The sequence below is a fragment of the Papilio xuthus genome, unplaced genomic scaffold (genome assembly GCF_000836235.2).
Source record: "Papilio xuthus unplaced genomic scaffold, Pxut_1.1 DF827714.1, whole genome shotgun sequence".
NCBI lineage: Eukaryota > Metazoa > Arthropoda > Insecta > Lepidoptera > Papilionidae > Papilio > Papilio xuthus.
This window is the reverse complement of record NW_013530935.1, coordinates 6354875-6371675: the sequence shown is the minus strand read 5'-3', so window position 1 is coordinate 6371675 and position 16801 is coordinate 6354875. Positions and strand designations below refer to the sequence as shown.

The window sequence follows — 16801 nt, the reverse complement described above, 5'->3', positions numbered from 1 at the left end:
TCGTAACCACGATTTCTTTATTCGTCCAGCGCGTCTTTTGCCTGCGATTTGGCCAATCATAATTAGTTGGAGAAGGTCGTATTCCTCGTCGCAGAACATGTCCCAGATAGGTGACTTTCCTCTTTTTGACAGTTTGCAATAGTTCACGGCAAATGCCGTAGAGTACCCGTAGATTGGAAACCTAAAAGTTTAGTAGTGTACTATGACGTCATCTTTTATGATGCAACTTGCCATTTTAACTATATGATAACATTCAGATTACGATCAACTGTGCATTCAACTTTAGGAGAATCCAAACCACACAAACTTATTGTAACACATTTCCTACATGTTACAATGTTACTTTTGTAATACTGTGTTACAACGTAACATCATAGCTGCATTGTTACAAAATCTTTACACTTTCGTTCACATTTGCGGCTTGATTAGGTTTTACAAGCGTTTGTTATTACCAATTGTTATTGTTTTGGTTTAGATAAGTTTGATGATTGTAAATTGAAGGTCGTGGGTGTTATTAGACGATTATTTTATAGTTCTAATCTATCTATAAAAAACTTAATTAGTTAATTATGCATTCTTCCAGGTTATATTCTACGTCTATGCCTAATTTCAGCGAGATCCATGGAGCCGTTACGGAGATACTTTCTTACAAACATTCGCAATTGTAGAATAGTAAGATTATTGAAACATATAATTTACAGGAACATATTGTATATGTATAGGAGTTCATTATATTATATGTAATAATATTAAATTTTAAAATATCTACAAATTAATATTTTTTAATAACATTTTATCTTCTTGAAAAAACATTGATTAATATGATACAAGCAGAGTTGTGTTAAAACGCATATCTGCATTAAAGTCCGTGTGAAATTTAAATTATATCCCTTGATAATTTCAATATAAATCAATGGAGAATCAGATATGTCCACCAGAGGAAACGTGGCTAAGGTAACGGTAAATCTGACAGAGCGATCCCTCAAAATTATCTCATCGAACGTCATCCTGTAAGCTTCGATTCATACTTACGACTTTATCTCGCTTCCTGATTCGACGCTTGATCGAATTTAATATTATTTGAATGTACCGCTGGCTTAGAAGCTAAACGCTTGACTTTTAATCTTTACGTCCTGATTAGATTCTCACCATGTACCAATATGTTTTTCATATTAATATAAATTTATCCAAAGTTCTTACGGTGAGTGAAAACATCTTAACCTACCCGTAATGTTATAGTCACCTCCATCATAAGATAGGCTCCGATCCCCACCTAGGTGACATAAGAGAATCTCCACGGTTAGTATGCTAACTGCCGCCCGTGACTCCGTCCGCGCGGTATTATAACGGCATAGTCAGTAGCCTATGTGTTTTTAAGAATATATTCTACATCTATCCCAAATCATCGATACTAATAAGACATGCACCTTTAAATTAATTGAAACAAAATAGTACCAAAGCTATTATTCGTACTCAATTACAATTGCCCAGTAGCGCCATCTACCGTTCACCATAAATCACCAGTATATCGGAGCCAACAATAATTCTAACATCTTATCAATGACATACTGACAGCAAACGAAAGTAGTGCCTATTGTTTAAGCAATAGATATCACTTTATATCATCAGGAAATTATAATATCTGTTATTAGAAATCATAGTACGATTGTCTAAAGAGAAAGTATTAGATTTCAGGAGTACAATACTAATGGTTACCATTTCTGATGACATTTCTCTTAGTTATATAGAAACAGTAGCTTGCTTTGTAATCCTCTCCACTAGTCTTCAAATCTTGATTCTATTTTCAGAACTTTAATATCACTAAAATGTCAAAAAACGCATACTAGAGGAATCACTTTTAAGAAACAAATCGATAATTTAAAAAAAAATAATAGACCAACTGCTATGATAATGCAATATGATAATCAAGAGTAGAATAAAAAAAGGAAACTAAATTTATACTTATGTTAAAACACTAGCTGTCGCCCGCGACTCCGTCCGCGCGGAATTAAAAGTAAACCTAATTATATAAATATGTGTTCTTCCACACTATGTTCTACATTTGTGCCAAATTTCAACCGGATCTATTCAGCCGTTCTGGAGATACCTTCAAACATGCATTCATCTAAACATTCGCATTTATAATATTAGTAAGATTAGTGGATGATATTAAATATAATCAAAAATTAATCGAAAGGCGATATAACTAGTGATATTTAAAATGAGATGAGAGATAGTTGATCGCTGCAGTGTGGCAACACTTGGTTACCAGTTGTAAGTTGCCAGTTGCCACCGTCTGACCGCGCGACAAATGTATAATGTCATCCCGACACATTAATAATACGTTATTAAGAAAGTCCACATTTCAAGGTGTCATTTGTTTCGTAAATTGAATAAATTTTTCAATACCTAAACATGACGAAAGCGAAATGTGTGCTATTCGATTTCTGACTCGAATAAATATATCGATAAAGGTTATCGATATTTTAAATCCGATTTTTTGTTCCATCGCGTTGTCAACTCGGCGCCCACGGCTCTTACATCATTCGAGACATATCGATTTTATTCTCGGAAAACTTATTTATTATTCCCGTTCATAATAAACCTTCTTGCACAATTTTTCAATTATAGAATCACTTAATCGCATAACCGCCCTAAAGACAATGGTGGTAAGTATCAGAATTGTGTGTTCGTTCACCGAATTTGGGTAATGTTAATCGGCCGGGTCTGACTTAACTGTTTTAAAGGCCGTGTCGGATCGGGGATCGATGTCAGAGATTTAATTATTATGTCCGTAAACTCGAATCCTGTGACAACATGAATCAGAAATATTTAAAAAAAATAACTAGAATTATGTAAACCATGAAATTTATTTTTAAATTGCCTTTTAACTTATAAGATAACCTTTAACAAGATAAAAATAACATAGTTTTTCACACGTTATACTATTGAATACCGGATTATATGTCAAATATACAGGAAATGAAACCGTAACTTTAAGTTTAGTCAAGTATAGTTTAAGAGTTAACAGTTAGATAAATCAAACGACCACCTACTGTGTTACAACTGTGAGTTTTTAAAGATACATATCTTCATCCCTTGCATTATTTTTTATACAAACAGAGATAGCAATTAGGCAATAAGATATCTTACTAATACTATAAATGTAAAAATTTAGATGGATGGATGTATGGTAGAAGGTTCAGAACAGCTCAACGGATCTTGATGAAATTTTGATGTAGAACATAACCTGGAAGAACACACAGGCGACAGCTAGTGTTTTAGTGTTTGAAATACACAATTATGTTATTTAAACACGCAGAAATAGTTCAATAATTTATTTTATCATAGAATCACAATGAAAATAGAAAATCTGATAAAATTATTATCAATAAATACAAATTACAGACACACATACTTCTTATATAGTGAAGCCCAAAGACAATAAGTTTGACGAAAGTATTTATTTCTTAGACAGAAAGAGACAAAAGGAGGACTATCAACTATCTCTGTCTAACCCAATTTGACAAAAAAGAACTTTATCTTAGTCAGATCAAATCAAATACTCGTACAAATGAATACGGAAGTATACTGGAATGAAAATTAAATTCGTGCAGTAAACACTGACCGATATTCGCCTTCGGAAACCACAGTATAAATAAACAGTCGGACAATTTAAATAAACACAAAACAAAAATCTCAACGATGACAAAAAGATTACCAGACAACGCCAGTAAACATGCCTCCGAATTAAAATAACATGACTATCGATGTCGATAACGTTGGTTATTTATCGATAAGTGTAGGGATGTTCTTTGTTATGTATGTAAATTGTATGTTGAAGTAAAAATAAATTTGTTTATTTAATCTTACTTCTTACTAATATTATAAATGCGAATATTTGGATGGATGGATGTTTGTTTGAAGCTATCTCGAGAACGTTAATGAGGATCTCGCTGAAATTTAGCATAAATGTAGAACATAGTCGGGAAGGACACATAGGCTACTAATTTGTCTTTTTTTATAATACCGCGCGGACGGAGTTGCGGACAGCTATAAATTATAAAACCACTAGCCACTAACCTATTGCCACCGACTCCGTCAATGAGAATTAAAAAGGTTAGTAAGTCTGTGTTCTTCCAGACTTTGTTCTACGTCTGTGCAAAATTTCATTAAGATCCGTTAATCCGTTTGAAGATAACTTCTATTTAAGATCCATCCATCAATCCATCTAAACTTTCGCATTTATAATATAAGTAGGTTTAAAAAGCGGCTCAATTCGCTGACATACACACAAACATATATTTCATTCTTGTGTAGACATAGACTAGATTTATATTCAGATCCTTCCATTATGAATGTTAGTTAAAGTAACGTTACTGTAGGGACATGATCGGTTGCATATTTTCCATAAAAAAATATTTTTTTGTTCATTCTCCGAACGCACGAGTATAAGAATTACAATTTAATTGTATGTAAACGAGACATTTGGCAGAGAAAGCTGGAATGTATTGCTTTTACAGAATAAAGATTGTTTCTGTCGGTAATTTATTGAAGTCTGAGAGAATATGGCCATAAGTTACGATTTGCGATTTGGCCATGTTATACTACATAAAATTAAACATAAACTTCAAGTGAAATCAGGCCAGTAGGGTCTAAAATACGTTTAAATCTATATTTGGAGCTTTACCAGAACATTTTATTGTAAAATGTGCATAATATTGTCAGACAAGCTTACAATTTCGATTCTTATCCAACGCAAAGATAATTTTTGTACTTATGTTTGCCACGAGTAAACTAAAAAACTACTTGAATGGGTCAAGTAGTTTTTTAGTTTAAATATTCTTACACCATTAGAGTGCTTTATTATTCTTGGGTAACATAGATTATATAACAGAAAAAAAAATGCCAGCAATACGAAAACGGAGCGAGACACTAATGCGTTTTCGGATCGAATGAAGTTAACTCTATTAAAACCAATTAGTAGAATCTATGATCATCTGTCTTTATCCCACTTTATGTGGATGTGGGAATAAAGAATTCGTACTCCAGATCGATCCGTCTTTAATTTCAGTTGTCACTTTTTTATGTCACCGTTTACATAGCCCAGACCTACCCCTACTAAAGTATTAATGTCCACACTATTGTATTAATAAAATCTGAGCATCTATATACCAAAAGCAACATTGCCTGTACCCAGGGTAACAAAACCGGTCGTGTAATTACAACGATCTTGTCATATAAATGACCAACAGATTACGAACGCCTTTCAAGTCCCAAGTTCGAGGCAAGGTCGGCCACCAGCCGGCATCGGCACTGAGGTACTGATCGCAAAAAACAAACGACAAAAGAAATAAATAGCTTTGGTATGGAAAAACTGAACGCCCTTGTAGTACACAATTGAATGTTATGATTTAAAAAAAAATAACTATACCATAAATGCCTTCTTACGAGCGTCGGTGGCTCAGTGTTCAAGCACTTGACTTGCAATCTACAGGTCCTGGGCTCGAATCCCGCCATGTACCAATGTGTTTTTCGATTTACATATGTACATTTATCTGACGTTCTTACGGTGAAGGAAAACATCGTGATGCAATCTGCACATATGTGAGAAGAAATTCAAAGATATGTGTGAAGTCAACCAAGCCGCACATGGCCAGCGTGGTTGCCTATGGCCTAATCACCCTTAATTAGGGCAGGCTCCGAGCCCCTCGGTGGGGACGTATAGTGAGCAGATGATGATGATAAAAATGCTTTCTTACTATAAACTAAATACGAAATTTTACATAGATGGATAGATGTTTGTTAGAAGGTAACTCCAGAGCGGCTGCGTAGATCTCGCTGAAATTTGGCATAAATGTAAATCATAGTCTGGAAGGGAACATAGGCTAATAATTAAGATTGTTTCTTTAATTCCGCACGGACGTAGTCGCAGGCAACAGCTAGTGAATAAATAAAACATAAAACTTACGATTTTGTATATAACTCAGTAGTCTGCAAGTGAAAACATGATAAAGTTAACGTCCTTATTGAACAAAGAGGGTCAACTCGGGCGCCATCTGTCGTGTTCACCAAACATATCGAAGTGTCATGTTACTAACGAAAGACAGAATCTGTACTAGAGCAACCAAGCGTGAGTTACACCTGGCCTGCTTACACTATTTGTGATACTAAATTTGACTCTACGGTTAATATTCGTTAAAATAGTGAAATCACTGCTGCATATAAACATTTGGAACAACTTAGAAGGTTGCTGAAACGTTGTCGAAACCGACGACGAATTGTTCTCAAACACAACACTAATTATTTTCCGTACGAAGAATAAATCTGAATCGTTATTTATTTTATATGTAAACTAGCGGACCCGACAGACGTTGTCCTGTCTACACGTCTTTAATTTGAATTAATTAATGTGAAGTTAATATTTGATGAAAATTGTGAATCTAAACCATTCCCAGATCCCCTTGAACACACACAAAAAATTTCATCAAAATCGGTCCAGTCGTTTGAGAGAAGTTCAGTGACATACACACTCACAGAAGAATTATATATATAAAGATTTATGATGTAATATATGTTCGAAAGAAGACATTAGAAAATGATACAGCGGACAAAATAAAAAAGGTACTAAGAAAAAATATATATTTATGTATTAGTTACGTGTAGTCATAATCTGATTACATAAAATTATAATGCTGACCATACGCTATGTCCCTTCTATTTACTTAATAGCCTTCAAGTCTGTAACAATTACTTAAGCCACAGCTTAAAACAGTAGTATCATTACGATGAAAATAACTCATAAATATATTTACTTAGAAACTTAACAATTATGTTTAATCTTACTATAATTTTATTGCTTAATAAAATCTAAATTCTAGGCTATATGCCAGTGATCTAGTTTCTAGCCTTATATATTTGTATATATTTATTAGCATAGAAATGTCAAAGATGTGTTATTGTTCTAATTTTTAAAGTAAATGGTTATTGAAAAACTTTAGTGGTACTACTGTGTTTGATTGCTCTGTGGCGTTACCTTAATAGCAAGGTTTGCCCTTGGTTGTTATTTAATAGGCTACCGAACGGCCAAGTGCAATATTTAAATCATGTAACTGTACTAAAATTAATTTAACTAAAAATTATTACAAAAAAAAGGATAAAAAAATTATGTGTAAAAAAAAAGTTAACAGCAAATGGCCAGCTTTTTACAACAGTGTTTTATAACTTTACAAATTTTAATTATACTAGCTGCCGCCCGCGACTCTGTCTACGGGAAATTAAAAAAAAAAATATAGCCTATGTGTTTTTCTATGCTACGTTCTCCATCTATGCCAAATTTCAGCAAGACCCATAAAGCCGGTCTGGAGATAACTTCAAACAAACATCCCTCCAACCAAACATTCGCATTTATAATATAAGATGAAGGTATATTAATTTCATAAATTTTCAATGATTTTTACAACCTTTAAATTAGTGATGTGCATTAACAATGGATATCGACACTAACAATTTTGTTATTCGAAACAAATATGGACGCAAATTAGCAAGGTGATAAAGTTGCAAAACCCGAACTAACGGTATGTCAAGGAGAAGTTAGAATCGATTCGCGAATTTCGTAAAAAAAAATCGATAAAAAATTACGCGACACCATCAGCCGATCTACCATAAAAGAAAATCTTCGCTTTGATAATATTTGACACGCAGACAGCGTGCTAATTGTCGATTTCGAGAGAAAAAAATAATGTTGCCAGTAACAAAAAATGTAATTTTATAATACAACAATGAAAATGTCTATAGGCCGTCTTTTTAAGGATTTAAAACAGATTTTTTGTGTAAAAACAAAAACTTGTGATCGACGTAATATCATAGAAAAATTCTAAACCTAGTAACACACAATAATGATAAAATCTTCACGGGTTTGTGTGCAACAGTTTTAAGTAATAATTAAACAATATCGATGGGAATGAGGACAAAGACATGTTTATCGTCTTACCCAATTCATTGTATCATTAATGATACCGCGATAAAATTCGTAATAATTAATTTTTATCAAATTATTATTAAACAATAGTTTATTATATTTTGAAACAGAATATCGAATCGTCTGTTTTTCGCCTTTGAAAAAAAAATTGTTACAGTAAGGACCTATTAAGATATGACGTAATGTAACCTTGTGTCAAAAACATATCGTTTACTCACTTTTTTCAGAGAGAGTGACAGAGAAAGCGATATTGTGTTGCATGTTTTTGGAGTGTAACCATCACTCCATTAAAATGCCTAAAACCATTGGCGATTGAAAATGCCATATATTTGTACGTCTTATATTTTCAATGTTTTGCTATTATTACAAAAGATGAGCTAATACGAATGTAACTCTTTCGTTTTTATTCAGACGAAGTTGCCGTGATATTTCATTGTTTAATGCATTATCTCCGTGAGAAACTGTAAATGAGTGTAATAACGTTAATTGTCTGTATTTACTTACATTAACGAATTATTACGCTAAGCGACAGTGGAGAGAAACCTTATTATAAAAATTATTTTTTATTCTGTGTTTGTTTACCTACCGTGTATATAACTATTGCTCTCTCGTTAAATACAATCATCCTAAATATTCAAGGTCACAAAATATTAAGAGATATTGTAACTATGTTAGAAATTTCGTTTTTATCCCAACAAGATAAGTCTTTACGTTCCATATTACCGCTTGGGAGAGTCTGGTTGATAAATGTCACTAAAGTATGGAAAGTGGGACTACTAAGGGACTGTTCAAAACATTTAAAGACTGAGTACGGCATACCTATATTGTGTTTGAATGAATTTGGTTGAAAAAAAAACAGCTCGCCACGTCGGCTCATCCCAAACGCAGGTAAACGTTTTGCGCGATCATCTTCCAAATTGCCCCAAAAGAAAACAACTTTCTGCGATGCCGTAATCAATCTTTAACTAAATTCGGGAAAATAAAAGGAGAATAATCATTGAATTATATACAACTTGATAGAATTATGCTTAAATGTGATATAAATCACTTAAGAAATGTTAGAAATACAAATCGAAACAGCCCAGTTTTAGCATTATACAAAACAGTTCGCTGTGTCCAATCAATCGAGACGACAGGTTTTTTTCCGCGAATACGCACATCTTAGAAGAAACGACAAACCATGGATGGAAAGTACAGTTAAATAACTTTAGAATACTCACGCGACGTAGATGTTTAGAAGAGATTACGTTGAGGGATATATTTTTTCTAACACTGTCATTAACGCACGAGTTCTCAGTTCACTTTAATACACAAAACGTTTTTTTTATACGGGCGTGTTTTCACAAGATAGTTCTATGATGCGATGCAATGCCGGGCACAGACAATACGTGCCCTAAGTGTTTACGACGCGGTGGCTCGCGACGGACTGACGCGGGCAGCGGGCGGTGAGGCTCGGCTTCGTTACAACGCTCACATCTCCCACTCACAAAATCTGTTTAATTCAGAGAAAGAAATGTTATTTTTAATGTGTTATTTACTATTTTAACAGTTTTAGATTACAATCCCAACTTATGAATGGAACAAAAAATGCAAATATGAATGAATGATCCAAACACGTATGATAGATGACTAATGACTATTTTCCAATCCCATTTCTATTGATTTTATGTGTTTTTATTTTATTTTTGCAGTAATTTGGATTTATTAAAGAAATGTAAAGAACGTAGAGATACATTCTCGATCTATAGGGCCTGTTTACCATTTTTAAAGCAGAAGAAAAAAGTTTCTTTTACTTTATTTTGTTGATCTTTGAACTTATCTAGGTAAACTAGGTTTATATTAGAACCTATTAGCCAGATAGGTGTTTAAATATTGTTTATTATAATATAGTATAGTAGTTGTGAAACGTTTTGTTTATTGTGCATTATGCTGTTTGCTAGAATTTGCATAGATTTGCGAAATTGTTCGCAAATCTATGCAAATTCGACTGTTCCACTTCTAATAACCATACAAGGTCGATCGCCTTCAATAAAATTAGTAATTTTATCTATAAAAATTTTATATCTGTGAATATAAGTTAAAAGATAGAGAGAGTTAAGGTCAAGACAAATATTTTTACGACCAACTCCTCAAATAAGACTTTTAAATAATATTGTTTTTAACTCCTTGAATTATGACCTTTACGCTGCGGAGAAAATAGGAATCGAAAGCTTGCAATTCAAAATTAGTGAAGCCATTTAGGCTACAAGACATCACACAAAGATATAAACCTTCATACATACATTACCATCTCAAAGTGGGTTTCTGAGTCTCCATTTGAAACATATACTTATCTTTGTTTTGTCAAAGATAATAACAGGGATGATGATATATTTTATATAAAAAAACGGTCTCAGAAACCCACGGTTAATCACAAACCTACTTTTATCATAGTTATTCCGATTATCATGAAAAAAAAGGAAGTATAAACAATCCTTTATTATGGCCAACAACTGTTGCATTTACCCTAATAGCCTGGAGTTCCGATGACGTAATAAAGGCCGCGGTAAGCGATCGTAGTGTCAAATAAGTGCATTAAATAAGCGACATACTGTTGACTATTGGCACCATTCCCGCCCACTGACCGGCAAGGTCATCCAGCTTATGTAACGCCTGCATTAGTACATTAGGTTAATACAGTATTTAGTTGAATATCAAGAATCTAGATCAAACTTGATAAGACCTTATAGCAAGTATTTAGTTATAACAAGTATTTTCGTATATATTTAACTAGATGTCGCCCGTGGCTCCGGCCAGCAGAAGTTAAATAAAAACCTAATAAGTAGCCTGTGTGTTCTTCCAGACTATGTTCTTCATACATGTCAGATTACATCGAGATCTGTTGAGTAATTTTGAAGAGACCTTATAGCATCCATCCATCCATCCAAATTAAAATATTAGTAAGATTTGAAACGACGTTGTGATGATTTGACTAGACTGTAGCGTCTTTTCCTGGGCAACTTTCTCCAAAATAATTTAATTTTACAGTTTACGAATAACTCTGAATTATTTAAACTTAAAAAATTATATTTAATAAATATAATGTTTTTATTACCAAATTAATTAAGATAAGACAATAGCCATTAAGAGAATTTTGTTCCTGTTAACCGTTGCATTATAAATGTCGTGGTCCTGACCAACAGTTATAACTGGGCCACGAACGGTATACGACGGAATGCCACCATTGCTGTGGGAGGACAGTACCTACTGATACAAAGATATTAAACTTACATCTGACAAAACGTGGTAGTCAGAAACTGTCGCACAGTTAAGGCACTGATGAGATTTTTATCTAATTTCCATGATAAAATTATTTAAAATAATATCTGCTAGATGGCGCTTTATTTTATTTTTTCAATTATTCGATTTGTCAGACGTGATTACGAATCGAATGTCGAATGTCAGATTTAAATTGAGTAAACTGTAACCGCTGATCTCTATAAATGGATAGGCGATTGCTTGGAGATGAGAGCTTTTGTTTCGTTCCGATTTACGCGCTGGTTGATGTTAAGTGACAGTACATTATTAGTTCGAATACAGACCACCTCACTTAATCGCTACCATCAGCGCCCAATAGCCGAAAATCAAAGAGGCACAAAATACTTTGTCATATAGCCAGTCCATTTATAGAGGTTAGTGACCATAATGATAATGATTATTCGAATTTAGAATTGCTTTTCTTCTTTTACAACTTTTTAATTTTCGCATGTTAACTTGTGGCATTCCGGCACTCCTTGCATGCCAGCATAGAGGAGCGGTCGCTATAAGTAAAACCTAAACGATTATTTTAATTCAACTATGTTACTTGAAATAACTGAATGCGAACTGCACGCTGACCTTCTTAGCTTTATTAATAAATTTACTTTTAAAATTACTTGATTGTAATTTATTATTAATAGTCTGCAATTAGGTACAAAGAATTTTTTATTATCATAAGCCTATTATATGTTTCATTACATTTATTATTTGTTTCCACTGCAGAAAACATGTTGTCAACCTTCCCATTTTCTTAAAAATATGTTGTGTACAGGTGTTTCTTCAATAGTAACCCAGTTATATTTATTTTCCCTGATTTTCTAATTTAACAAAAATTCTTCATCTCATAAATAAATTTTGTTTTAATAAAATCTACAACTATTATAATTCTTCAGGCGCTACTAGCTTGACATTTAGCGTGTGAACACATAAAGATTCGAGTAATAATGATTTACGATTTGGTCGCTCACCACATTTACCCGCATGCTACCTCTAACTTAAGTAACTTAAGTTGCAACTTTAACTTAGGTATATTAAATTAACAATTACTTTATATTCCTAACATGAGTCTTGTAACATGTACAAAATATTGGTATACTGTTATTTACATTGTATTTTTACAGATATTTATACAGTGGAAACGTACTTTAACTTAAAATATTATATGAGTTATCGGTTTGTTCAATAGCGTCGCTCAGTAACCAGTGAGCCGAATTTGTTATATTCTGAGAAGCGTACTTACTTCACGCTTTTTTATAATTACAAAACATTAATCAAATATTAGCAAACAGTGAAAGCGTATAATTTTGACTTAGTTCTGATACCGGAATATCCTCAACTTGGGTAATTCACTTTAATTTACTTATATAGTTACTAGCTATCGCCCGCAACTCCGTTCACGCGGAATAAAAAAACGTAATTAGTAGCCTATGTGTTCTTCCGGTTTTTTTTTCAGAAACCGGAACCGGAACAAATATCCATACATCTATCTAAACTTTTGTATTTATAATCTTATTCATTTATTAACCTTTTTCTTAATATATTACAAAATATATTATATTAAAAATAGAGCACCACCGGCTGCGGAGTCCCATGACTCAAACAACCAGTGGTCAGGGCTGCAGAGACAGGAACCTTCTCACGATGCGTGCGGTTTCTAGGTTAACTGCCTTTTGTGTCGGGCCCTAAATCCAATTGTTTAGCGAGAGCTTCTTGAGATGTTGGTCGAAGCTCTTCGCTATCAGTATTTATAGTATTAATGAGATAGTGAGATTATGTTATTGTCTTTAAATTATTTAGTATAGTGCGTACAGCGTATAGTGCGTGTCTTAGCTGTTACAATTTATTTAAACTAATAATATTTTGCGGTTGCAATGAAACTACCCCTATACTTTTATTGTGACACATTACTTTTTAAACGGCAAGAACTTAGGTTTTAATTTTTCAACAAACAGTGACGTACACTTTATATAATTTTATAACGCTACACACAAAAATAGAGCGTCGGTGGCTCAGAGGTCAAGTACTTGACTTGCAATCTGCATGTCCTAGGTTCGAATCCCGCTATGTACCAATGTGTTTTTCCATTTCCGATTTACATATGTACACTTATCCGACGTTCTTACGGTGAAGGAAAACATCGTGATGCAACCTGCACATATCTGAGGAGAAATTCAAAGATATGTGTGAAGTCAACCAACCCGCACTTGGCCAGCGTGGTTGACTATGGCCTAATCACCCTTAACTTAGGGTAGGCTCCGAGCGATATCAGGCGGGCCCACGGAAGTAAGCTAAAGCGTTCCCGTGGCGCCCGCCATAATGCGTCAGAGGGCAGTCAGGTTTTAGTGGGTATTTTGGTCACCTTCTGTGGCCGGCGAGTCCCACACTCCCTACGCCATTGCACCGCCCGGCGTAGGCGTGCGTAAATGCATTTCCTGACTATAAAAAAAAAGGCTCCGAGCGATATAGTGAGCTGATGATGATGATGACAGACCAAAATATATCCGAATCAAATGTTGAAAGACTTACTACTAAAATTAACTGAACTAAATCTGCAATAAGGATATATCTGGTATGTTCTATCAGAAAGTATAACTTACTACCTCTTGAAGTTGACTCTTGGGGACGCTACTGACCTGTCATAAATTAGTTTGACTTATGCCCACGCGATTCAGATATCCTTGTCTGTCTATACCCAGACGTCAATAGTACGGAAGCTCATTTGATGGTCTTGTCAGGATGAGCAAACTTATATGCAGCTTCAACCTGGTTCTTTTAATATTACAGTTAAATTAAGCCTAGATAATTTTAATAGGAATCTTTATCTGGTAATAGTTATAAGGAAATAGCTGTCGTATGTTTGTAGCACATACTTTTAATTAAGATTGGAAATTTTCAGGTTAAAATCTTAATTATTACTCGAGCATTTTAATTATCTAATTTCCTTCTTTAACCGTCCTGCTGAGATGGTAATCATCGTAAATGCTATTTTACTATCTTATTACAAGTTTTGCTGAGGTATATAACAACTTACTAATATTATAAATGCTAAAGTTTAGATAGACAGATGAATGGAATTATATTAGAAGGTATCTTCAGAACGGCTCGACAGATCTCGATAAGATTTTGCATGAACACATACGCGACTAATTTTTTTTAATTCCACGCGTACGGAGTAGCGGGCGTCAGCTAGTAGTTGGTAATTCTTTATTAATATTATAAAGAGGAAAGATTTGATTGTTTATTTGTTTTCATTGAATACATGAAACTACTGAATGAAAATTTCCTTCACTTATTGAAAAATCCCCGGCTAATATAGGTTATATTCAATAACAGTTTTTTTTTAATTCTGCGCAGACAACTGCTTGTTTATAACATTTTTATGTAATTTACAGGACGATACTGTTTGTTTTTTATAAAAAAAAGAACGATATATTGCTTGTAATGGAATTCAAAATAATATACGTGCTTATAACATGGCACAGGATAGGCTGCGAGCCCCTCGGTGGGGACGTATAGTGAGCTGATGATGATGATTATAACATGATTGTTTTTATTGCATAATAGTTTGGGAAATATGTTTTTCGTTTTTGTTTTTTATTATTTATTTAATTAGTTCTATTTTTTATTTTAATTATTCGTATTTGTTATCATACTGTATAAACACAAATTTCTATACAATCACATATTCATTCATAGTATTATTGCGTATCGTAAAAAATAAGTTAGTTTTATTTAAATAAAAAGTTTATAGTAACATATTGAAATCAATTATAACATAACAAAAGTTACATAAACTGGAATAACAATAACAATCTATTGAACGACCATTACTGTGAATAATATAAATAAAATACCATAAAGACTTCGCGCAGACATTTTAATTTATCTTATTCTACAAAATAATTACACGCAATTGCTCAACATAATGACTGATTACGTAAAAATGTCTAGAAACTTCGGTAATTGTAAACCGTTTTGTGTTTTTTTCAGGTTATGTAATTTGTCTTAAAATGTTAACTGATATAAAATGTATACACTAAATAGGAGTGTCACATCTAACTAGCCTTACAACATTCACGTAGGGTCAGGTTTTATAAATTTTAATGTTTAAGTTCTATTTTTACGGCTAGTCGCCAACCCTAATATGTTTATGTAATATCAAAATAAAATATGTGCGGATGATTATCCTACAAAATGGAATTGATATGGCATTTCAGGATATGGGAGAAGAAACAATAGTAAATAGAATTTAGTAGGTTTATACATTCGTTCCTTCTTCGTTCTTTTAATGGTAGGATAACAGTACCGAGATAGCTTACTCCGCAAGCATGTTGGAAACGCAAACCAATGTATCCTCGTGTCCTCTCGCACCCCGTATACTATACAACAACTAAATTATCTTACTTATAAATGGGAATGTTTGGCTGAATGGATGAATGGATGTTTGTTTGAAGGTATCTACAGTGCTCTGAAGAATTGTTTGGAACGATTCCTGCCACCGAGTTCCGTCATCGGACGACACGACAGACCGCCAGGTTCCATCCACACCATCATGATGCCTGGCAATCCATAACCATGCGGTTTGCGCGAAACTTCCTGCCACGCACAGCAGCGTTGTGGAATGGTCTGTCCTCGGCGGTATTTCCAAACCGCTACGACTTAGGGTCCTTCAAGAAGCGAGCTTATCACCATCTAAAAGGCCGGCAACGCATCTGCGGTTCCTCTGGTATTGCTGATGTCCATGGGTGTCGTTTAACACCTCGGCGTTCCCGCTGCTCGTGTGCCCTCTTATGTTGTAAAAAAAAAACAAAAAAAAGAACGGATTCATGTATCTTGCTGAAACTTGGCATAGATATAGAACAAATTGAAGAACACATAGGCTACTAATTAAGTTTTTTTTAAGTCCGCGCGGATGGAATCGCGGGCAACCGCTTCGACTAATGTAACTGTGTCCTAAGTATGGGTGCCGGAACGGTTGTTGATAAAATTATTATGCGTAAATCTTCAATTAAACCTTATAAGGTGTCCGTATGTCCATTTATTTAATATGTAGAGATGAAGCGAACTCCTCTCCCACGCAATGACTCAGCGTTCGCTTATTTATTTTATATGTTTAGTAATACAGGAATATTGTTTTTATTAGTCATAACTAGTGTTGTACTAATGCGTTAATATCGATGTAAAGAACATCCATCTTATTCAGGGAAAGCGATAACTTATATTATAAATGTGAAACTTTACATTGATGTATGAAGGCATCTTCGGAACGGCTCTACGGATTTCGTTGAAAGTCACACATGCAGAATAAAGTTTAAAGGAACACTTAGGGTACTTATTAAGCTTTTTGTAGTCCTTGCGGACGGAGTCGCGGACGACAGCTAGTCTATACGTATCAATAAAATACATGACTGTGTGTAATATCGAAAAGAAAATATTCCGTTCACATGAGTTATTTGCGTAGCTAATATCGAAGAGTTAATTTTTAAAATGTTTATCTGTGTTTATGTCTGTCCGCAAGGCAGT

At 33.9% G+C, this 16801-nt stretch overlaps 1 protein-coding gene across 5 annotated transcripts in view; it reads right to left on the bottom strand.

The window, feature by feature from the left end:
• Positions 1-9421, bottom strand: part of smash (smallish) — a 108447-nt gene extending 99026 nt beyond the window's left edge. For all 5 annotated transcript variants that reach the window (XM_013310596.1, XM_013310598.1, XM_013310600.1 and 2 more), the window contains exon 1: positions 9202-9421. The gene's annotated coding sequence lies outside the window, so the exon portion shown is untranslated. The remainder of the gene's footprint in view (positions 1-9201) is intronic.
• Between the last annotated feature and the right edge of the window lie 7380 nt (positions 9422-16801).